At 40.8% G+C, this 26,535-nt stretch overlaps 1 protein-coding gene across 9 annotated transcripts in view; it reads right to left on the reverse strand.

The window, feature by feature from the left end:
• Nucleotides 1-26,535, reverse strand: part of znf469 (zinc finger protein 469) — a 181,108-nt gene that overhangs the window by 121,657 nt on the left and 32,916 nt on the right. For 8 of the 9 annotated variants that reach the window (XR_011694238.1, XR_011694241.1, XR_011694240.1 and 5 more), the window contains one exon: nt 15,393-15,446. The gene's annotated coding sequence lies outside the window, so the exon portion shown is untranslated. Of the gene's footprint in view, nt 1-6,377; nt 9,248-15,392; nt 15,447-26,535 lie in introns of those variants that run through there. The other variant, XR_011694239.1, reaches the window with a different exon arrangement.

Genomic DNA, 26,535 nt, shown 5'->3' on the forward strand with positions numbered 1-26,535 from the left:
TAGAATATTGTTATGTAACATTCACAAAAAATGGAAGTGATTGCAGTTGGTGGTCAAATTTGTGCTGTATTATTATTAGAATTTTAGTTCTAATGAATAACTTAACAAAAATAATTAACACTAACACTGCACCGTGTCAACTGACACACAAACACTAGGCATCCTCAGCTCCTCTGCAACATTCTTGATGGGAGCACAAGTGGGAACCTGCCAGGCCCAGCATCCTACGAAGGGCGGGAGGTGACTGAAAGAACAGAGCCGTCTCAGGGACCGGGACAGCATCATCATTATGAGCCCCCAGAATAAATAACCCAACCTTAATGCAACACGGCACAGCCTGGCCAGGGCTAGCCAACCCTTGTGAAATGGGCCTCAGATAGCAAGGCCAACAGCGCCCAGCAACTCAACAAGTCTACAGGAAATCCAGATAAATACATAAATAAATAGGAGTGTTGTAGTTGGCAGGCCTGCGTTGTTTGAGAATACCTCCGTATATTTGGATTGCTACTTGAAGCTCCGTGCACTGCTGGTTATTCAGTGTCTATATGGGCCTTTCATGGGACTGGAGCAAGGCTGAATATGGGGTTTGATGATCAGGAGGGCAATTAAAGTGTACCACACTTTAGGTGTTGACTGTTTAGCCTGTGAAAATGTAAATTTAATATGTTCTTGACATCATTACATATCATTAATGGTAATGGTAGTGCTGCTGCAAAAGTCCTCTGTTAACACATTTTCATTTGCATAAACACACAACCTAAATATACCTATACACACAGTAATGCAACACATATGAAATACACAAGAGAGTGCCATCATATCCATGACATACCTACAGTATGACAGTCTTTTATGGGCTGGTTCGCCCACATACTGGCCATGCAGATATGTTTTTTAGTCTATATACAGTTCAGGTGAATGGAATTTTGTTTGTGCAACTCAACGCATTAAAAAAAAACATTGGAAAACTCAAGAGCAGTATGTCTTTCCAGAAACAATGTCCCGGTTTCTTTGAGTAATCCACAGACCTCACTGTCAACAGTTTTCATATGAGCAATTTCTAGTTCCACTGAAAACTGTTGACAGCAAGGTCTGTGGATTATCCGGAGAAAGAAAGAAATGAGAGTTGCTGTTGAGTTTTTCAAATGTCATTTCTTAAACACCAAAAATGAAATTCCGTTCAGCTTAAATGCAGTGGGAATGCAGTGGAAATCTCAGAAACCCAGCAGATTTCACTGAAAATACCTCCATGGCTAGATATTGTATGGCCAAGTAGAAACATATGTGTTTTTGTAATTTGAGTGAATTGGTCCTTTAAAAGATACCAACTGTATGCAATAATGTAATCAAATTTGCCTCTTGCCTCTCTTTCCCTGGCACCTGTTGAATCCTTCATCCACTATATTGTGCTGCTTAGATTCATTTTGGTGCTTGAACATTAACACTCTACAAAACACTGCACATGGTGTCTCAGACTAACAAAGTCTGCATGTTGGGAAACATGCATGCTGCCAGGTTCCCCTCTCCTCTGCTGTTCTATTCTCTTTCAATGCCAAAGCTCTGGAGAAGAGGAGAAGGGGGGGTAAGAAAACCCCTAGTGAACAACAGCTAAAACCTGGGACATGTTTTAAATTTGGACACTAATGTTGGTTCTTTTTACGGCCCTTCTGTAATATGTTTTATGTGCCTCCCAAACATTGGAACAGGGCTTGAATCCCCTCACCCCACCCCCAGCCCCTCTGTATCCCCCTCATACATCACATGGAGGAGCTAGATGTCAACACGCCCTGGGTCCCCTGCACTTTCTCCCACTCATAGCAAAAGTCATGTGGCTCAATATGGCAATATGAAGCAGCGCAAGGAGTAAGAGAAAAGCGATAGATAAGGTGAGGGGAGAAAAAATATCAGAGTGCGGTAGACTGAAGCGTATGTCTTTTTCAGAGAGAATAAGAGACGTTTAGAGGGGGGAAAAAAAACTGGAGAAAAGGGGGGAAGCAAAGGTCATCATCTGCTGACTAAATCCAAAGTGTCAAAGCTTTTGCTGACCCAAGCAACAAATCACTGGCCCTTTAATTAGCAACAGAGCATATTTGTGGACATGAAATGGAATATCTAATCTCCAATCGTGGTTGGAAAGAAAAGGGAATGACTCAACTGCCTCTATTTACCAATAACACAGTCAAGTTTGTTTCTCTCAACCACTGAAAACTGTCCTCTAAGAACTTTGGTACTTCTGCATCCACAATACTTCTGTTTCTTTGAAAGGAAGCAATATTTCAATTTAATCTAATATTATTCATTTCATATTACAAATTAAAATGATTTGCTGCCCAAAAGGCAAAGTGTGTATGAAAAATAGAGAAGATGTGTTCCATCACATAAATAATGTAGAGTCATATTTAAAAAATACATGCACACACACACATATGCACAGATGATTTACATAAATATGGTGTGAATAATATGACTTCTGTCTCATCTTTCCCTCCTGGTGAAAACAGGCCTTCTCTCACTATGGCTGGATTAATGGTGAACACATGTTAGGAGGAGGTCACTGTGTTCCAGTGGCTGCAATTTAGCATTAGTGGAAACTGTTAGATGGAAACAGCTCAGCTCCCATTCTGCCTTTCACTTAACCCCCTCCTTCTCCAAAGCCCTCTCCTCATTTAACCCCCACCCCCCGCACACACACACACACACACACACACACACACACACACACACACACACACACACACACACACACACACACACACACACACACAGACACACACATTAATTTCCCTCAAATCACCAGTTGAATTGTAGGCCATCATTTGCCATCATACAAGGTCGGCGTGGTTTTTCTCCGAGGAGGAGCATAAACAGGACAGACACACAAATGAGGTGAGAGAGAGGGGAAAGATGAACCTCTGGATGCTGGAGACCAAAGCACTGTGGCAGGGAAATACACTGGCAGTCAAACACTCTGCTGCTCCAACATTAACAGTGACAGGCTGTATCATGCACACATGATCCACACATATATGTTTTCTGTTTCTGGAAAAAAAAAAGTGGTGCTGCAATGGCATCAGTGTGAACAGCTAGATGGACACACACGCACACAAGATATCATGATAATCCCTCGCAATCCAGGCTACTGTCATGGAGGTATGAAAGCCTGCCAAGGACATGTGAGAACCGACACCAAACCAGAACAAATAAACCGCACCGTAAGTTTTTCCCCCGCTACAGGAACTGAGAGAAAAAGGGAGAAAAAAAAGAAAAATGGAGTGAGAAAGAGAAAAGCTACAGAAGTTTAAAGGGGAGAAAAGCCCACAGCACGCGGCCCAGAGTGTGCCTCACATGCAACTACCTCCCACCCACAGAGCAAGTCTCCAACATGCTGTGCTAGTTGGGCCAGGATGGTGACCGCTGGAGCTGACGTTGTACGACTAGATAACGGATATCCATGCAGCAGTCCACCAGATAGATATGTGAACCATGATTTAGCGTTAAAGGAAGGTTAACAAGGCAGGAATATATCAGGGAAACTTGGCCATTTAGAGGAAAAAAGGTGAAAAATGAGGAAATAATTGAGCAGTAAAGGAAATGGCAAAGATGAGGTCCATATGCAAACAGGGGAGAGAGTGGAAAATGGTTATCTGTTGCATCTAATGATGACATGTAATGTCCATATGCAACTTGTTAAAGTAATTTGCTATATTTAAATCTGCACTGATTGAAATATTTATGTAAACAATGGATCAAAGGACTAACTGTCATGTGAAAGGGGTGACTCACAGCGACAGAGAATTATCATCCAACTGTAGTTCCCCTCAGCTTAAGTATCTTTGGCTTGGCCATTACTTTGGTTTTTGCCAGAAGAAGGGAGTTTTCAACAAAAAAAAAGGAAAAAAAAGTAAATCCACAATACACTACTTAGGTAGCACCAAATGACAGACAAAACTAGCTGGGGAACATAGTGGAGCATGGAGCAGCTAAGAGCCTTGTATTTCTCTCAGGAGTTGGTGGAAACCAAACCAGAATTAACAGGGTAATTAATATTGGTCAGCAGTGATCATGTGGCCACAGGTTTCCAAAAAATAGATGCCTTGTGTGTAAATAGGGAACTGTTTCCCAATACTTTTCCATAGTCATGCATAGCCCCTAAGTCACAAAAAATAAATTAGGCAGTTTTGATTTACATGTTATAATATTAGAGCTGTAGATGGTGATCTTTTAACTTTTTTAAATTTTAACCTTTTAACTTCATTAGATGAACCAAACAATTTAGCTTAACTCATGGCTCATCAAAAATGCAGCAAGCTGCAGTTGCAAATTCTGACCCTCTGTCCAGGTCTAGGTCATTGTGCCAAGTGATTACCCATTACTTTGCATAGCTCAAAGACGACACACTGTGCAGTAAAGGCAGCTCTGAAACTGTTTGCTTATTTGTTTCTGTGGTTCTGTATTTGCATCCATTTCGTGTTTCCAGTATGTGTGTATCGCTTCCTGTTAACATGTACATATTGCTCATTAAACAGCTCAGGTCAAGAGTCTCTTTGGTGACACAAGGTCAGTCCTGAATCCACCATGAAAAACAGCCAGTGACAAGACAAGTTCAAGCTCCAAGAAGTGACCATATCTCCACAGGAGAACATTATTACAGACCAGAATGGGTACACATGAGGTGAGTGTGGCCGAAAGTTGGGGCGACTGGTGAGGCAAGGGAACAACTACAATTAGACGAGATGTTATGGTGATGGAAGGAAGGGCAGATTAGGGGCTTCAGTTGTATGTGTGGACTGTGGACAGTAGGGGAAAGAGGCCCATGTCTGACCTCAGCTGCCGCTACGGAAATTATCCTGCCAATTACCCAGGACGTATTCCCCTAGCGCTCCAAACACTCAGCGGCCAGCCTTTACGACCTTAGGAAACTTTCTGTGTTGTTTAACTGTGGTGACCTCACTGCAGCTAGCGTGCACTACAGCTCTGCTGGGAAGAGGGACTGCTACTTGTCACAACCCAAAAGCATGACATCAGGGGGAAAGAGAGTTTAAAGACCTATGCAACCTCTATACAGTAGTCAGCATGGATCTTAATGTGGTACTGTAAAGCTGAGTGATACAGACAATATAAACACTGATTGTGATAGAAACATGTGCTTGATGAGAAATTAAGAAACATCCATAAACTGTTGATAAGGTGCATAGCTTGACAATGCAATAAAAAGGCCTGTCCTTTAGGAGCACAAGCCCACTTCCCAAAAGAGGCACACAAAAAGCTACTGTTTTGGTATCAAAGCTGAGTAAAAAGATGCGAGAGATGAATACTCTGTGAGAGAAAGCCTCAAGTGACAGAAAGTGAGAGGCCTTTTGTTATCATTTATTTATTTGAATTCGAGCTGTCAAAGTTAACGTGATAATAACGAGGTAATGCAAATTCCTTTTAACGCCACTAATTTTTTGAAGTGCGATTAACACACGCACGTTCTGCGATTATGACCTTCAGCCCGCCCCCGTAGTTTGGGAAATCAGGAAGCGACGCAGCAGTAACACTGTGGATGGCAAGCAGAAACAAACTTTCTCCAGCAGAAATGGACAAAGAAAAGGGTCTTTTGAACATCAAGGTCAGCTTCAAAGCCTGCATACAGTACCTTTGTGGTTATTCTGGAGAATATTCTGGACAGTATTTGTCATTGTTTTGGATTGTTGGAATAATAATAAACATACATTTGCATAAAGCAAACATATTTGTCCACTCCTATGTTGATAAAAGTATTAAAAACTTGAAAAATATCCTGTTAAAGTACATTTAGAACAGATAAAAAAATGTGAACTTGTGATTAATTTGCCATTAATCACAAGTTAACTATGGACAATTGTGATTAATTGCGATCGATTGACAGCCCTAATTTAAATAAATTTTCTGTTTTAGGTAATAAAATTATTGGTCATTGGTCAAGCTCAACTGATATACTGACTTAATGTATAATGTGATATGGCTATTATTTGTTTTGCCTTTTGTGTGTGGGCCAAAATTACAGGTGAAAGCAATAAGGCATCTTTCAAATACACTCACACACAGTACACACACACTGACAGCCAAGCAGAGGAAAGGAGAAACAGGTAATGGCTCTTGGCAAACTTCAACACACGCTTCTCAAACTCTGTGCCAATCACAATGATGTAAATAGTAAGTCACAGCCAATTAAATACCTTAGTGTCAGAACTGGGGGATATTCTAGCTTTATCTATTTTTACAACTGTATTTGATGAAGCTGCTGCCTCAGAGAGAACTTGACTGCTGGTATGAAAGCCAAACTAGAATCAGCCACAGACTGATTTCAGCCAGGGGCAAGGACTTTGCATTTAGTGCAAAGAAAAGGTGTAAGATATAAAACAAATAATAAAGCATACATATCACTTTACATATCACTTTACATATCCGCAACAAAGGTTGGTCAGAGGATGATATCACCTGATGCTGCCCATCAGACCAAGTGTTCAGGACATTTCACTCACCAGATCCTGTTGCAATTCAATAAAAGAATCACATTCATTTTTCACAGGCAACAGAGCACGATTAATAATCCTGATCCATGCCAGTGAAACCATATGGGTCTACAGGAAAAGATCCAGCAGTAAAATTACTAACATCAGTCCTTTTGTGCCTACAGGAGAGGAAGAGTTGGACGAATACTCAGTGCGGCTCTGCTGTTGGGCTGAGTGCACTGAAAACACTGAAATGTGCCGATAGGAACCAGAAACAATGCTCAATAAACACAAATACACTTGTCTCATCAGCATGCAAATGATAAACAGACACATGTCGACTGAGCATTGCAGAAGAAACTGAGAAATATAACAGCAAGCAGCTAAGGTGAGTAAATAATTATATGTTTCATCCAACAGTTCAAACGAGACAAAACAGTTCATGCTATAATGCTCCTGATCAGATCAGTATCCTTATCTGCCCCAAACACGACACATGGCCTTCAAGATATCTGCAGATGTGTTTGCATGAACAAGCATGAGAGCAAGACAAATATTCTCTTTGTGTACTGTGGTGAAATAGGCCAGTGATTGTTTCTACAAATTGTCCCACCCAATGCAGGAGGACAGATCCCCTCTGAATACTGAGCAATGACATCATTACAACAAGACAGACATCAGTCCAGTAATATTACCTCTATCCTTTGACAAATACAGTGTTAACAATTTTAATAATGCCTTGTGTCCCAGTAGATTCTCTCCCAGTGTAATAAAACTGCATCTGAAAAACCTGCACCTCATAAATTGAGGCTGTGAAGCATTTTTCCATCATTATGCAGCATGCTGTCTGTGTCAGTGTGTTGGTCACCCAGGAGGAGACACTCAAATCTCCACAAGTTCCCACATTGGCAGCTAGAAAAACTGTGCAGACTTAGAGCAGAAATCATGTAACATGACATCAGTAAAATATATACTCCCTGGACCTTAGAAATGAGTTATTGGCAAGGGGCTAGGGTGGAGGTGGTGAAAAGGTCAAGACTTGTTTCATCACTTGTGTGAAGAAGGCTTCTCAGCACTGGATACCGAAATCCATTAATGATCATTTCTCTTGCAGTTGGTTCTTGTAAGTTTAGGATAAGATGGGTGTGCCTTTGTGCAACACCCTAGTGTCCCAAGTATAGCTTTAGCTGTAGGCCATGACAATACATGTAGTTAGCCTCTATGGCAACAAAATCTTATAAGTTAATGTAATACTTTCTTGTGATTTTTTTAATTATGTTTTTTATTTGTAATAAATATTTTTTTCGTGGCCACAATAAAAACAGAAAGGTCAAAATCGATGCAGCAGAGCCAGCGATATCTTGACTTTCAGTCTCTATTATGGGTTGATCTCCAAAAACACGAGATACATCATTGCCCCCCATTTATATGCAGGTAAAAGTGCACAAAACATGTGAGATGGCTTTGCTGATACCCCAATAAACCAATTTAGTCTTGAATATTCTGAGTACTGATGTAATGTTAAAAAATTAAGTTCCACATAAAGTATAATGCAACATGCATAATTCATCCAATAATAAAATAAAAGGATAGTGTGGGATAACGTGTATTGTCGTGTGCACTGGAGCAGTCAGACCTTTAAATCTCAGCGGTAATATTTGGAGCAAAGGGCGACAGATTTAAATCCCCAAAGACAGACTCCCACCCACACCTACACCACAGCAGTGTTTGTTTTCCATTCCTAGGATGTCATTAGACACGGCAGCAGGGAAGAAACAACTAGAGCTATGTAGGAAATAAAAAAAAAATCTCTTTAGGTCTATCATTAACTGACATAAGAGTTCCAGTCATATCAATGTCATAAGTGAGATCTATTGCAGGAAATGGATAGGGTGGTAAAACTGGCAATGATGTACAAATCCAAAGATTAATAAGTGTGGATTTATGAATGGCTTATGCTCAATTGCAGCTCAACACAGTGCTGTTAAATGCATTTTCAGTGGCATGGCATTTTATATAAGGTGTGATTGACTACATTTAATAATGGTAGTTTTACTGCAGTACATTGGGCATTTCATTGCACAAGGTGTATTGCTTACCAAGTCTTTTACTGCACGTTGTACCTGGCAGCCTGCAGTATGATCAACATCCAAATATCAATCACACAAGTTACAGTTTGATCTAACAAAATTCAAAGCACTCTTGGAAAACAGAGTAATAAAACAAGTAGGCGTTTATGAGCTGTGTTAATAATGTATGTATAAATAGTTCATTGACAGCACTGGATTGATGTTCATGCAACATTTTTCTTTTTCCACAATTCAATGAACAATAACCCACTGTAAAGAGAAACTAATTGAATCATTGCTTTGCTGTTAGAAGTACAGTTTGTCTCTGTATTTCTTTTTAATGGCCTGTTTGATAGATGGCCCAGTCCTCTTTGAGTACTTTCCCACAAAGGCAGAGGTGCAGAAAGTGGAGAAGAGGGCAATGAAGCAAAGGGTAGGAAGAAAACCAGGAAGAAGGGGAAGCAGGGAAAGCAAAATGAAGGATAAAAGAGGAAGTGGGCATGAAAATGTAATAATAAGAAGTCATGGAAGGCTGGAGAAGACAGCTGCATTTATAAATGCATCCAGGCAATCCCAGCGAGGGGGCAGTGGCCTGACCACTGAGAGAGTCCTGGCTGGGGGTGGGGGGTGCAGTCCAGTGTCAGAAGGGGGCAGTCCAGGGAGGTAAATGGGGGGTACAAGTTCTTTCCAAAGCTCTCATTCCTAGAAAAAAAACAAATCAGCCATTCATTTTCCTCCTCCTGCCTTGATGCTCTGGACCTAACTCACTCAGCCAAGGAAGTGATCAGTGACTGCTGTTGAACTGAAGGCAGAGACAGGCCCTATCTTGTACACAAAGACTCATTTGCCGATGGCGCCACTATGGAAAATGCATATCCATCCAGGATTTTCATCCTGTATCATATCCTAATCTGAAAGCCTCTCTCTGGTTTCTGATAAAGTCAATTAATGTGCAAAGCAGAAGAGAAGCACAGGGCAAACATGTAACTCCTGTTATTCTTTTATCAAGCCTACCAGACCTCAACATATAAATTTGGTTGTAAACCTCATTGTATAGATATTTTCACAAAAGTTTAGGGAGGCTTAAAACGGAACTGGGGTGCAATCAATTCTTCAAGGGATTTTGAGGTCACTTTAAAGTCCTTATGAACACAATCATGTTTAATAAGTTAGACAACTTTCCAAGAGCATATCCTCATTTTCCTTAAGTAAGCTACTCTCTCATATTTTTCCACATTAGTATCCATTTATGAATATGAATGAAAGCTTGTCAAAGAAATTCCATATCAGTTCATTTTCCACACTGATTGCTGCTACTGAAGCTTTCCAGATGAGTGCATGTCATTACCTCTGCCTAATCCCACATTAGTCTCCATTACCCAGACATAGCTTAATGATTCCACTATCTCCACAAATTAGCCCTACTGTTCTTTTTCTCTCTCTCGCTCCCACACACACATACAGTCAGATATGTGTGCTGAAATACAAACAAACTTGCGCACACATGCTTTCAGTTCGTACATGGATCTGTCTTTGACAACCCTTTCACAGGTCATTTAATGCATGCAGGACTTTGAGCAGCCTGTAATGTAGAGCTTATAATGTCAGCTACATATGACACACAATTCATTGGGTGATTTGCTGGTTAAGAGTTCCGGCTGAAATCCACACGGCATTACAGAATGAATGGAATGCAATCTAAACATAAATCAGTTCACAGGGTCACTCTGTAGGGCCACACTCCACCTTAAGGAATTGGGCCATTGCACAGTCACATAATAACACGTGCACGCGCGCACACGCGCACACACACACACACACACACACACACACACACACACACACACACACACACACACACACACACACACACACACCACACACATACACACACACATACTACCACTACTATTACTTCTACCATGGATGGATATGCTGTAGAAAAGACTCATCTTGGCAGATATATTGTGGCTTTTACTGCTGTTGGCTTGTGTTCCACTTAACGCCCTTTACTTTTACACACACAGTATATCACTCAGCTGCCTCTCAGCTCACTGCACTGTTAAATCAGTGGTTCAGAGAGCCTGTGGGTCACTGTGGAAGCCCTGAATGTCACTGGAGCTGGGGTACAACAGGCAGGGCAAATACAGTGCTGGATCACACCTACCTTTTGACTGTTGGAGGTTTCATTTGCACATGTGCATGCATGTTGCAAATGCACAAACTGTATATTGTATATTTGACATATTAACATACACTCACCGGCCACTTTATTAGGTACACCTGTTCAACTGCTCGTAAATGCAAATATCTAATCAGCCAATTACATGAGACTGGCTGATTAAAGAGAATGGTCTGATAAAGAGAAACTATCCAGTGAGCGGCAGATGGGTGACAGCAGTAGAAGACCACACCGGGTACCACTCCTGTCAGCTAAGAACAGGAAACTGAGGCTACAGTTCAGAATTTGGTGTCAACGACATGAAAGCATGGATCCATCCTGCCATGTATCAACAGTTCAGGCTGGTGGTGGTGGTGTAATGGCCATCCATTGCCATAACCAAAACTGATGTACAGTAATTCCTCTATGTATGATGTATCTAGTTTATAGTCACTAATAAACTTCAAGACTAATTCTTGTATGTGGAGCAAACAGGGACCTCAATAGTAGTGAATGTTTGGAGGCATGGTGACACGTCCAGAGGGACAGCAGCTGACTGATCCCCAGGGGAGTCATGAGTCATCCACCTGAGCAAACAGATGAGGGCTGTGGTCCAGACTCTTTCAATAAGGCTGAGCTCTGAGCTAACACAGAGACTAATGGAGTCCAGGAGGGCAGGAATTGGCAAGTTGTCTCAAAATGCACTGATAATGTAGTGATAAAGTTCTGCTGGTAGCACAATACCCACAAGGAAAACACAAATAAATGAAGAGAAATTAGTTAGTTAGTTAGTCTGTAGAAACAGTTTTAGCTACTTAAAATTAAAATTAAAAGTGTTTTTATTCTAATTTTCTATAAATTTAACAGCATTTTTGTCTAGTAGAAAAATAAAATATTCATATGAATCTGTGTTCTGCAGAAATTTTCACTGTTGTTGCACAAACTCTATTTTGGAGGAGGTCACATGAATGACATGATGGTATTCAAGAAAATCAAAGCTTGTTTTGTGACAACTACACTTTTGGGCCAAACAACTTTTCTAAGGATTAAACTTTCCACAATTGCAAAAAATGTCCATCTTATCAAAAACATAAGCATAATCTAGATTTAGAAAACCAACCTTAACACCACTGGGTTAGCGCCACATCTCCACACACCAGGCAGAATGGAAAAACTCACTTTTGGGCCATCATGGTCTTATTAGGACCAGTTTGTCTGTTCTGGCATAAGACACTGTCAGATTGAAGCTTTAGGTTGGACCTTCCTCCTGTAGCTGCAAGGCATGGCTGGTTAGTTATAATTAAAAACATCACACCCTCTGGCTCTAATTTAACCCATGACTGCACACAAGACACACAAAAATATGCTCACACACTGAGCAAGATCTGTGACAAAGGCCTTATATAACACTATCTGCTTATGAAAGTTCTGTCAACACAATGGGTCCTCTGACCTTAGGATGACTGCTGTTCTGCTCTGATTGGCATGGTGACTCAAAGACCAGTAGTACTGGTAGGTGACTGATTTGTGTTTGCTTGCCTTAGGTGTACCACTGATACTCGTGCAGCGATCTGTTTCAGCAAGTGGAATTATCTCATCCAAATGGCAGAACATTTTCTATGTTTGATGAAAAATAAGCCCTCGAGGCTGAGTAAGAAACAAAATGACTTGTTAAGAAGGGGGGTTTTTTTGCAGCGTGCACAATGGTAAAGTGAAAACAGCTGAGAAATGATACAGTGCAATCATCACCAGGGCTGGAAAAATAGTCTGGAACTTTAATTTTGTGTTAACTGTTTTGTGAGTTACTGTAGTATACCTGCGTAGTGAGTGTGTATTTAGTACACAAATCGCACGACACACACATACAACCTTTTGCCTACTTGTTGACTGCATACCATAACAGTGACTGTAAGATCACAGTTTCTATCCCAGATCTGCCAACAACTAAAACCATATGTCCCGATAAAGACAGGCACTGATATAATTTTACAATAGGTTGTTTTGTTTTGAGCATCAATTAAACACCTAAAAGAAAAATTAAATTGACAGATAGGTCCTGGTAGTTTCATAGGCAGAGCAGATATTCTGGCAGTGATTCTCACTTGAAGCAGAGCTGTATGGATCATAAAGGTTAAAATGTGTTAAAGTGGAGAGATAAACAATTATCAGTTCATGTCCAAAGAAAAGGGAATGAGCTGTGCACAAGTGTGATTACACTAGCAGCTAAACCCCTCCTAAAAGACAACCTCTGCCTGACACGTGCAAAGCGAGGAAAGATTTAGTCCCATAAGAAATCTCAGAATCTCCTTGGTAGCAAATAAGCCATAAAATGCAGAGACAAAAATCTCCGGCATCTGCTTTTTAAAAGGGGCCATAAGGGAGTCTCAACTTTCTCTTGGTTATATAAACAATGGACCTTTAAAGTCCAAATGCCTTTAACAGTACAGCTACTGCCCAGCCTCAAAGACTGTTTCCTCCCTCCCTCTTTACACAAACTTACCCTATAGGCCACATTGGCTGAGTAAAGCTGCGTCCTAAAATGACCAAGTGCCAAAATTTCAAATAGGTTCATAACTATACGCTTTGTAAGTACAAACATTTTCAGCATTAACTTTTAAAAGACTTGGTGATGAAAGATATCACTACATCAAAGTCTAGTATGGTTGCAGGACTGACTAAATGACAGGGGCAATAAGGGTTACACACAGAATTAATGTTGGCAGAAAAAGCTAAATAAAGGATTTACAAGAAAATGAAATACAAAAGCAATAGAGAGGGTGAGAGAAGAGGGACAATGTCATGCTCCTTTGAACGTTCCCAGCCTGAGAAAAGACAACACCAGCTCTCGTTAAATTTGTTTACATCTTTCAAGCAATTCATTCTTTTTAACAAGGCCAAGAACTTTCTCAAAAGCAGAAAAATGAGCTTTGTTTTTATTTGAGAGAAAAAGAGAAAGTGAGCATTTCCCTTGATGTGAGCCAGCAAGCGTTTTATTAGAGGTGATAGTACATGTGTCTGTGTGTGTGTGTGTGTGTGTGTATGTGTATGTGTATGTGTATGTGTGTGTGTGTGTGTGTGTGTGTGTGTGTGTGTGTGTGTGTGTGTGTGTGTGTGTGAGTGCCTGTGAATGTTTACACAGCTGGAAGTGGAGAGCGGAATCACTTCACCTGGCTGTGGTTCCCGGGGTGTCCGCTGTGATTCCATTAAAAAGCAGACAGGCCCTGGAACCCTCTCAGAAAACAAGAGGACTTCACTTACCAAAATATCCCTGCATTAAAGCTCAAAAAGCAGGCCAAATCCCTACAAACCCCTTCTGAATTTATTTCGGGGGCAAATGGTTCCCTCTCTAAACTCCTGATAGCTGATTGCTCTGGCAGGGTTCAGGTGGATCTGCTGAGTGGCCTCCAGCCCAGTTTCCACTCCATTCAAGTTTCCACTTAGACCCAGACGTGCCTCCACACCTCCCTCTCGTCTCTCCTGCTCTCACTCCAACCCGCCCTCTTCACATCCTCCTCGGGCCCAGTCCAAGGCCAAAAACACTCACGCCAGATTTAGTGTAACCTCCAGATCAGAAGGTGTTTTTAGTGTCTATCTATCTGTCTGACTGTCTATGCTGCTCTCCCTCTTTACTCAGGTCCTCCCTTTCTGCTTCCCACCATCAGCCTGTACTGTAGCTGCTCCAGGAGCTTCCCGCTAGATGTGATTCACTGATAAGAAGATATCAAGCGGAGTATAGTTGTGGTGTAGAACAAACCAAACTGAACTACCCACTTGGGATTGTTTATCCATTTCACTAAGAGCTTTTCTGAGTCATGGTCTAAGATGCTTCTGCACAGAGGTCCAGCATTACTCTATCGATCCCAAGTCAACCTCAGCAACACCACACACCCGAATGTCTTTTTTTTCCTATTTCATGGAAGAAACTGAGGCCTCAATGACCTCACTGTGATACCAAGTGCTGGGGATTGACAAGCCTCCAGGGCTCACTCTCTTCTCTACATAAGGCCTTTTAACACACACTTAGACAAGCATGCACACCTCCAGTCGCACTGTGCACATAAAGCACACATTCACACAAACATCCACATATCAAAACACGCAAGTGTGTGCCTTGCACTGCAGTCTGCAGAGCATGAGCCCAAGCATGCTGCTCACTAATCTCCTGGTCACTGTCCTGCAGTCAACAGAAATAAGGTGGAAAGACCAGAAACCAATTAGGTAAGAGGCAGTGAAGGAACATGCTGAGGTCCAACAGGGCCTGTAATGTGGATCAAAGCCAGTGGTCCCAGCCCTGCTCTGTTTTCAGGCCTCATTGAGCTGCACTGAAAGCAGATCACTGGCTGCTCACTTATCGTTTGTGTGTCATCCAAACAATAAAACACATATCCATACATAAGCAAGCTGCCAGACCCTGCAGGCAAAACAGTGGCGTGGTTCACAGAGTGACGCACCCTTGCATGTAATTAAAGCAAAAACCAAGCGAGTAAAATCACAGCATCAGATTCACACACATTGAGGAAGGTGGTGAAAGGGGGGATTATGATTTAAAATGATAACCACATTTTAACCACAACCAGACAGACAGAGGAGAACAGTGCACATGTGTAGGTCTATAGCTGCTTGCTTTTACTTATATTTGATAGTTAGACATAAACAACATTACGGAAGAGAAGATTCAGTTCATACCTGTAAAGTCTTTGGTCTTTGGCTGATCAGTCGAGCCAAGGGTCAAAACAGGGTCTGGAGGACACACAAGAAAAATAAGTTATGCAGCTGTAGCCTGACACTGCCAATAAACCAGGTCATCCACAGGCCATTTACAGAAATCTACGCTACCAATTTTATCAGCTGAAAAGTAAGATTTCCCTCATCCATTATTGATGTAGAAGCAAAATGAGCTGAGTTAAAAGTGAAGTGAAATTTGCATTTAGCAAGTTGTTTACACAATCAATTATTATTTACCAAAATTATCATTACTGTTTTAAGTTTTCATACTAATATTTAAAATCATAAACTGTCACTCCTCTTCAATCATATCCTTCTTATCTCACCACAAACTTCCCAGCTTGAAGACAGAAGGGGAAATCTGCAGTAGTCATAAATATTTACAAGGACTTTGCAGCAGAAATGAACATGTTAAAAAATGTAATGTGGAAACTATGATTATTTAGAACAGGACTGAGCAAGAACTACCATCATAACACGGTAGGTTAAATATATCTTGTCTCTGTGGGCCAATACGCTTTGCAGCCAGCAGCTGAGGACACACACTAAACAAACAAATAAATCAATAGCATCAACTTATCAGAGTAGTTGGGAACACGCTGCGATTCCTCTGGCAAACATAGCTACACATGTCCTCAAATGTGAACGTACCCAGTCAGAAGCTAGCATTATGAACAACTATCACAATACTTGTCAAACTATTCTCTTGAGATACTGCGAAGTTCTGAGTTTGGGAAAAGATATGTATTGAGGTAAAGTTTAATATTTGAACTATAAACTATATATAAATATATGAGACAACAGCAACAATTAATAAAAGATAATAGTTTTAGAAGATAATAGTAGAAAGTATTTTTTGACTTAAATCACTGAAAATACACATACAAGTGCAAACTGTTAAACATATATTTCTTTTTGTATATTCTCTACAATCAATACTGACTGATAATTAAATGTACTATATACTGGATGCATATGAATATTACTGGCACATTCTAAGGCCAGGTAAAACAATGAGAAGGCTAAAATCAATAAAACTCACTGCCTGCCATCTGGAATAGTGTGTAGTTTAGATGTACTACTACTGTTTGCCCTGGAAGTGCCTGCACCCACATCGTGCCACACACTCCAACTCTTAACATCCTGTGTAGCAAATCTTTCTATCAACAGGAACCTGTAGCCATAAACCTTGCTATTTGGTGCGGGTATGGCAAGCTGTAGCATGCAAACTACCTCAGCTAATCAGATTGCATCTTGAAAGCACATTAAAATGTATCCATCTGTATTCACCCACAACACTAGTCCTGAGCTGTGATAGACCTACAGATCAACAGTTACACAATAAACACTGAACAATTCAGGAGGCATTCCACATCCTCTACTTTAATTCTGAACTATAACTACACGTGTCATTTGGTAAAAAACACATCTTATAAGGCAGCAAGCCTGACACCAAGTTTTGTAACTACCCACTTTTGTAACTGCAGGTAGCACTTTATACAAATGTCAGAGAGACAACTCATTTCACAAGCTATGCTATTTCTCAAAGCTATGCTCAAAAGTAAATTTTTCCTTTAGCAAATTAAATAACAAATCTCTTTGATTCTCCTGGAATCTAGGTTCCCCAAAACTAGTACCTTCAAGTGGTGCTCTTAAGTGCCCTTTTGCTCATATCAAAAGGTTTTGATGACTAAGACACACAGCCCAAACACCTGTACACATTCCATTTCAACAAGATCTATGCTAAGTGCCTTCAGCACTGCACTGAGCCGCAGAGAGGGTAAACAACATGGCACGTGTCACAACTTATATTCTGGGAAATATCTAGAATATAATGAGCACATACATATAATGTACAGATTCATAAAACATACATACAGACAAGTGCCAGACAGACCCTGTGCAGTCTTGTTTTGATAGGCAATGAGCTGAGTGTTGGAGATGAGGATGTGTGTGAAAGATTGGGCCCGCTCAGAAGCCGCTGTGCATGAAGCCTTGGAACGCACACATGGAACACGTAATTGAATGAGAAACAGTCTCTCGCTGGTTCAAGACAGTTTTCTGGCACAGTAATAAAAGTATGAGGTTGCTACAGACTTTTAGTTTTTTGCTGCCTTCATCCTGTTTGCAGCACTTTATTTGCTTGGCCCTTTTGAGTAATCGCTCTGCATCCTCCCTATGCCAAAGCATGCATAATGTCATGAACCTGTGTTGTTCAATACTTTACAAAAAGTATAAATCAGATCTAATAAAGAGTGGAAAAGACCTGTTTCCAGGAGTAAGAGAGACAGAGAGATTGGCAGAATTCTTGACTGTGCTGCTGCTGCTACTCTGCCTCTCCAGTGTCGCAGATCTGCTGCCAAGATGGACGCGTTCTGGGCTCTTGGTTTCAGAATTTTATCACAACCACACATCCACACACACACACACACAAACACACACACACACACACACACACACACACACACACACACAGCCAGTCTTCTCTCTGCTTGGCCTAACACTATTGCTGCCATTCACACTTAGCATAAACCAAAGGCTGCCATGAGGAATGAGTCAGTGGGATGCTGATAAATATTGCAACAAGAGGTGCTGCAGTTACATGCGCACAAACAAAAATAAATGGTAATGTGTACACCAGACAAGCACTGATATAGTGACAAGTGATTTGCAATCCATGGCCACAGAGAAATAAACCATGTGTGTCAACAAGCTCTTAGTTTTACTTGCTTTTTGGAAGCTGGCTGCCACAATCAACAGAACATATCTCATTCTACTGACTCCCTGGGAAAGTTCTAATTATCTCTTAGACAAACCAAAACAACAGCCCATTACCTTACGGATGGGAATAGTGTAACATGGAGTAAAAAAAAAACACTCTCTTGACATCTGCATTTTTTTCTTTTTTCTCCACATGTGATTTGTTCTATCTGTGAGGCCCAGATCTTGATCTTCAAATTCTCTGCTGTTTATCTAGGCATCAAATGTGGGAAGTTTGAAAAATGAATATGCCTCAGTGATATCTAGTCTCTGATGTCTGATGAAGTCAGGAAGACAGACTGTTGTAAAACAATCATAAAGTGATACATGGGGTGGAGAGCATGTACAAATGAAAATACTGTCACAATCTAAAATTAATGGAAAATCAAACAATGTACAAGGAAACCTAAAGAAAAGGCAAGAGTTTTATGATCATAATGTATAACCTGTATCATGCCTGAAAAGATTTGATGACTACAACAATTCTTTTAAATCTCTTGAAAGCACAACATCAATAACTTGCCTTGTATCTGCTTGCCTTGGTTCACTGGTACTTGACTACAATATTTTACAGGAAATAAGGTATTTTAGATTTGAGCATTCAGATACCATTTGTCCACAGCAATCACCCAGCCTTTCATAGAGCATTTCAAGTTCAACCACAGGCTTGGACAATCAGTTGGATGCTTTCACACATCTAATGGAGCCATGTTTTGTTTGTATGGAAGATCTATCTAGCCCATCTCAACTTGCAACTTCTCAGGCATGACATGAACATACCACATACTTGCACATAGTGAAGACCTCAGTATCAGCAACCTTGTTCAACTCTTTGCAGATGACTGTGCTCTCTGTGCTGCTATAGAGCAAAAATAAAAGACATATTTGATTGCCAGCATGTGATAACTTCTGCCTCAACATTGTGAAACAGATGCAAGGTACCAACTTGCTCCAGTAAAACCCACTGTGAAGCCATGCATTACTCTCAGTGCTGTTGAAATATTAATCTTAGCCATATACATTTTCATAAACTATCCAAATGTGTTACTGAAAATGCGTTCAATAAACCACTTTTAACTAAGTTACTTATTTCAGCCACAAAAAGACAATTTTATGGATGTTATGGATGTTACCCCAGTTTTCATGGCACTGTAGCTGCTCCCAAATGTCAAACAATGGCCAGACTTAAAATGAGAAGTCTGTCCTGGCTGTAAAAAGACCACTAACACATAGCTATGAACATGAGAGATTATCAATGTGTTTCACAACTTCAGACCACACTGAAATGAATACTTACTGAGAGGGCGATTGAGGGATGTAATGGATTATATGAAAGAAGTGAATGGTTGTGGCTTTGAGTCTTAGAACTGAAGTTTGGCTGTCATGTATCCCATAAACCCAGACACCCTTGTGATGATTGGTTTTAGTCACAGGTTTATAGAAAGACAGAAAGGTGATTAGAAGAGGGAGGATTTAGGGGGCGAATTAAAACCAGACCATTGCTCACCGAGAAAGTTTCTTGATTGATTCCACGTTTTTTTCTGGCACACCCAGACACTATTTTCTTTTGTTGCTATCCCTCTATCACAAATACACAATACACAGTCTTTACACTCACCCAGAGAACAGAAAAAACAAAAGTACCATCCCAGCAACAGATTTAGGAACTAACGTAACAAAAGCAACAACAAAAACAGTGGTAGTGTCGTCAGGGTAAACTCTATGAGCCAAGGTTTTATATAAGGGATTACAGTGAGTGCACAACTTGAAACATTGTCTACACTTTAAAGCTACTCAGGGCACTGAGTTTCAGTTTGGTCCCTTCTAAATCACTGTCACAAGTACATGTGAGGAGTGTCAACCTAAAGAGGAGCCATGACAAAAATCAAATGGTCTTCAAGAGATCCCAAGGTTGGACTAAAATGTAAGTGGATGACCCCAGTCCTCTAATTTGATGAAACCATGACTAAAGCAACATGACATATTTTTGTTCCTGTTTCTAATTAGGTCAGAATCTAGGTTTTTTTTTGCTGAATTATTATCCATCTGAGTATGAGACCCTGGAGTACTGCAGTCCCACCTGCATCAAGAAAACACATTCCAAGACCTAGTAGTGACCTAAAAGTCTTTAGCACTGCTTCATTGCACAGCTAACATGCAAATACTTCTTCAAAACTTACAAACGTAATTGTAAACACATTGGGAACGAAGCTCTAAATATGTAAACTCAGGGTTGCCGATCGATAAGAGAGAAAGAAACCCATTATAACTTCAAAATAACTACAGGCTATTGTTTTGCCTTCCTCTGCCAAATAATCCATGCTGATTATGATAAAGAGCCTTATTATTTACCCTCAGGGTAAAAGAAGTTCTCACAAAACTAATTCAGTCTGTGTTCTGCTGCAGGGTTTATCAGATGGCATGACTTATCCCACAGGCCCAGGTGATAGTTTCACATTATTTCACATTATTAAAGGTTTTTCTGAATGCATACTGAAACCCATTAAACAATCCTTCCACAGGCTACGTTCCTGACTATAAGTTTATGTGAAAATGCCATCTGCTTAAAGATGATTGTGACTATGAATCATTGCAATAGAGGCAAATGCAATTTCACATAAAGACACAAATAACACAATTCTTTACATGTTTCCAAGCATTTTTCTTCCACACAATACTTCTAAGTTCATTTACTATAGGTTCTTTTGTTCAGCTGTGATCCAGATAATAATGTCAACATTCTGTAAATCCCCCAGCTACATAGTCACTGCATCATGTTTGATCAGATCATAAACTGGCAAGCTGTGCAAGTCAAAACAAATATCTAAACTAATCCACAGTTGATATATAGCAGAATCAATTGTAGAGTGAACAGTGTCTTGAAACAGAGATATCGAGTTATATGATGAACTGTTTATGTTTATGGTGAATCTGCAGGAAGCATCAAAATCTTAAATCAAGATCATGTTCTAATCCAAACCAACGTCCCACTTGAAACCACTAGCCATGGCAGCCTGAGGCCAAATTACACTTCTGCTGCAACAAAAACATTGCAGCAGTAAGCATGGAAACACAAACACTGACAACAGCCACACCACAACCTATCCTATCATATATTCCTCCACCAGCAGAACTAGAGAGGCCGGGAACCTACGCTACACTAAACCACAAGTCCCTTAGGATTTTGGGGGCAGAATGAATGAAAATCCAGACACACACAACACTGCTGTTTCAGTACCTGAGATGGGAGCTTACAAAATATTACATTACTATTATTATTAGCAGTAGTAGTAGTAGTTATTTTGAACAAAGCTGTAGACGTAGGAGTCTATGATCTCATTCTAAAATACTTACCAGTAATGCTACTTACAAATAAATAATTAGGCTGTGGACTCACAAAATGCTCACTTGCAGTCCAGACCAGCTAGTCCACTGATTTTTTGAGAGCACAGTAGTGGTATCGCATTCTTGTTGGACCACGACACTCTTTGGCGAGTGAGATTGCTATTCCACCCTAATGCAGCAAACACCCGCTGACTGAGACCCCTCTTGAAACCCTTCCGGCCCCCTGCTGGCTACTGGACATAATGACTTACCCCCACCAAGATAGAATTGTTTGTCAGGCACTGAAACATAAAAAACAACACTAAAAGTAGAGGTTCCTTTTTAGTTACAACTCGATCTGCCAAGAAATTAAATTTATGAGAGGGCTTGTCTACAACAACACATTAAAGCCCTAGGAGAGTTTTTATTTCGCCTACAGGAGGAGCATTCAGTGGAAAGTGGAGGAGAGGAGTAGCTCTGGTCAGAGTCAAAGTACACTGCAAATGTACTCAAGTGGTTATTTGCTGTAGGAAGTGTGTGCTAGAATTGGACAGAGGCATGTACTGTATCTCTGAGGGAACGGAAGGCATTTGGTCTCATGGTCAGATTGGATTCAGAGCCAGTGTTAAGAGTGTGCCTCATGTCTCAAACAATGCTTTTGAGTTACAGTACATTGCTTGAGGTTAGGGCGTGTGGTTGCGTAGAGGTCTAGTGCACACTGTGAACTCTACTGTCAATGCCTTTTCATTTAAATCTCTGCAGTCTCAACAAAAAACATGGTAGTTCTGAAGTCAAAGGTTCATCATTCTGTTCATGATGCATTCTAAATGTTCAACATAACTTGAATACTGTTAATGTGATTCATCAATAAAGTATATCTACTGATGATCATAGGTCATGGGTCCATCTGTGTTACTACAGTATGTGAATGTATATACAAGATTTTAGAGCAGTGACAAGTCTGAGAGAGCTCCAAACACAATTTAGTTAAATGTTCGAGACAACTGCATAATTTGGTGTTTGAAGGAAGCCAAAGGTTATACAGTGACTCTCTCTGTTATTTAGGGATGCACACTAGCGTAGTACTACAGCTGATCCCACCATGGGTGCAGTAGTTACATTTACATTTACTCATCTACTCATTTGGCAGACACTTTTATCCAAAGCCACTTACAAATGAAGGACAATAGTAAAGCTACAGTGCAGTGGGAAACCTTTGTTAATAAGTGCTGGGAGATTTTATAAGGGAGTGCGTCAAAAAGTGCATTGTAAGTGCTAGTTAGACAAGTTAAGGTTTTAGGAAAGGATGTGCACTTGGAAGAGATGGGTTTTCAAGAGGTTCTTGAAAATAGAGAGGGACACCCCTGCTCTGATAGAGGTTGGTAGCTTGTTCCACCATCGGGAGATGAACAGATGAAAACAGTCTGAGATTGCCTTGTGTGCAGGGATGGCAATGCCAGACAACATTCCCTGGAGGAAAGCAGTGGCCGAGAAGGTGCCTGGATTCTTATAGGTCCTGTGAACCACTCAGTAAAAATGAAAGAGGTGTCCTACTTTTAGCAGGGCGTCTGACCTACACTGTCATGGACTGTCTGAATTTTTTTTTTTTTTGGTTAATTTACCTACTTTTCCCAGGGAGACAGGAGGAAAAATATACAAACAAGCATCAGAGTTCATGTTTACTCTGCAGTGCAAACACCTAATAAACCTGTCTGGAGTGTACAAATGAACAGTATGTAAAAAGTGAATACATACACACGTATGCGGGCATGCGCATGCACGCACACACATACACACACAGACACACACACACTCCATAGAATCATCAACAAACTGTGTAATTTGCAGTGGAAGTGTGTTCAGTGTGGCTTGCCAGATTCCTCAAAGTGTATCACCAGTCAACTGACATCACTGCATTGTAAGCACCACACCACAGAGCCAAAGTACACTGGGAAAATCTTTTGCAGAAGTATAAGACTGGAAATGTTGTTGAGGCATACCGGTCATATTTGACACTGACAGGATTGGTTACATGCCACCTACTGTAGAATTTATATTTCTTTCATATTGTGCAATAAATTTAGGAGCAGCTGCAACAGAAAGTGTCAATTTTCAGCATGAACAGCAATTCCAGTGACAGCTAGAAGCCAGCCACATGAACCCCACCATTGGGAAGGGGGCTTAGTGAAAGACGCAAGCAAAACAACATTCTCCAGCTATGCTAATTGGCATACTTTCACATGGGCTGGAATGCTATGATAACATCCACCTCTATTCCCTGAGGAGGCCTTGATCCTGCAGGCGTTTACTGGGTCAGGGGACCTTGATGTGGATGAAAGCAAAGGTAGAGGGGCTCCATTATGGATATACACAGTGGGGGATGGTCTCTCACTCTTGGACAGACATGTAATATTTGGATATGTTGGGGGATACTGATGGTTCTAGCAATGGTGTTTTAATGTATTGGAGTACAGTGGGAGGCATGAACTAAAGTTTCTGTCATTCGGGAAGCTCATCTACGGAAACTCTGAAAGGCAAATGAAAATCTTTTTTGGGAAGTTTTGGGGTTTTTTTCACCTTTGAAAACAGAACCAGAACAGAACCATGGACAGTGTTATTAGTCGCATGTAAGGTGCCATGCTGGAGGAGATCGATTGACAAATGGAACACATCACTTATTTAGTCAGCTTGCTTTTTATATTTATAAAAAGAACTTTCTGTCCAAATTCCAATCTCCGTACAGTATAGTGAGAAAGAGAGAGAGAGAGAGAGAGAGAGTCCAATTTAGACTGTGTTAATGGGGCACTACAGCCTCTTGTGGCCAAAATGAGTATTACAAAAACAAACACAACCCTGACAAAAAAAATAAAAAATTTCCATTGCCTTTTAGGGTTTCCGTACTCTTCTGTCAGGTAGCTGTCACACCCAATGCACAGTGGAGTCTATAGGGTGGGTTTTGGGACAAAGTGGAGCCCTGTCTCTGCGGGGATGGTCACAGAGGCATGGGATTGATGGGGTGGTGATGAGAGATGGAGATGTCAGGGAACAGACACCCATTCAGGGTGAGACCAGTAAGAGAGGCCTACTGGGGAACTCTGGGGCCCTTCATCACCTCCGCTCTCTGGCCTGGGCTTGGGAGGAGAAACTGGGGGAGGGAAGAATAGAGTAGAGGGGACTGTCCAGTAGGGTTCACACACATCACCCCACTACAGGTTTATTATTCTGGAGTGTGACCCGAGCTAGCTGCTCCAACGTCTACAGAACCTACAGTATGTGTTCATGCAGGATGCTGTGAATCAATTACTCCTCTATGCTACCTAAGTTAAAAAAACAACTTCACTGTGAGTGTATGTGTGTCATGCTAGCAGGCTGTGGAGAAGAAAAAACAAACATAGCTGGTTTTCTCGTTTGAAGGGCATGACATTTTGTGTCACAGGTCCATCGCAGGGCCTCCCAGATAAGTCTGAGACAGAAATATGAGACGGATAAGAATCAGTCAGCTAAGGTCATACCAGGTATTCAGAAGGAGTTGGTAGGTAGTATTCACATATAGATGTAAGTAGGGATGCATCAATCTAACTTTTTCTCTCTCAATTCTCATACCTCAACTCAGGGTAGAAGTACCAACTATTGATTTGATACCAGTATTTTCTTTTCACAGAAAGAAAAATCTGCATACCTCACTGCATGTAATTGATTTTGGTTATTATTAACAGTTAACAGTAAAGAGATGACAGGAAAAGAGGAGAGAGAGAGATGGAGATAAAATGACATGCAACCCAACCTGTTGGGATGTGGACCAAGGACATTGCAGGTCACGGTCGCAGCTTTAACCCTTTGGGCTACCCATTATTATGGGCCTTCTTGATCCTTTTTGATTTGGTCTTATTTAGCTAATACATCAGAGCAACCCAGTAGCTGAATGGTTAGTGCACGTACCACATGAGCGCAAATGCTCTTAGCAGGCAAGTCGCCAGTTTGACTACCGACTGGCCTGACTCTTTCCTGCATGTCATTCCCCCTCTCTCTGCCCATTTCCTGTTGCTCTCTACTGTCCTATCAAATAAAGGCACAAAAGCCCAAAAAATATCTTAAATACATGATCCTCTTGGTAGGATCCAAATACCCCAAAATACCCCCAAATCAATATTGGTGGATCAGGTTGGTGCATTCCCAGATGTAACGGTATAGTATATTCCCACAATAGAAATTTTACAGAATCATTTTTAAGTCATATGTTTTTTGTTAATATTTTTTTATGATGATTTTTATACACACCCTGTATATTATAATATACAGGGTGTGTATAAAAATCATATATATATAGCCATCTATTTATGCATGATTGTAAATGTTTTATCTATGAATACACTGCATGTATTCTCATTTGGGGTGGGTTGAGGTGTTTTTCATTCCTGGTGGCCTCCCCTGGCTGCTGCTGCAGACAGACAGAGACATGGATGAATCGGCTATTGTTTGGGGTGCATGTGGCATATATGTCAAGGGACAGTGTAACCAGAGACCCTTTTCACATCCCCACCAGGGAGCTGAGCCGGAGAAACTCTAGTCACGTTCAAATAAATTCCTTCCTGTCCAAATTGACACCCTTCCGTTGCCATGGTGTGGCTTTGGTTTAGTTTACAGTAATTTGGAGTCTGGGTGGCACAGGAATGTGGTGAGGGACTGAGTCTTATGGTACACTTAAGATGACTTACGTGCTCAAATTATGGGGTTTCCAACACTTATCACTTTTGAGATATACAAAAAAGGTATACCTGCTGCTAGAATGAAGCAAGCAATTATTTAAAATTGGTTAAATATAAATCAACAGCAAAGCCATACTGCCTTTACATTCAAATTTAAATGTCTCTTAGCTCCTGCTCTATAATAAGGGCATGACAATTTATCTCCTGAAGATAATTACTGACCTTTGATCCATATTTCTTTTTACATGTGACACTCTTAGTTAAGAGGCTTCAGGAAAAGTCTGTTTTCCCTGCTTCCCTGATCATTTATGCCA

The sequence above is a fragment of the Trachinotus anak genome, unplaced genomic scaffold (assembly GCF_046630095.1).
Source record: "Trachinotus anak isolate AG129_WGS33_773 ecotype Australia unplaced genomic scaffold, CSIRO_AGI_Tana_v1 ptg000002l, whole genome shotgun sequence".
In the NCBI taxonomy this organism is placed as follows: domain Eukaryota; kingdom Metazoa; phylum Chordata; class Actinopteri; order Carangiformes; family Carangidae; genus Trachinotus; species Trachinotus anak.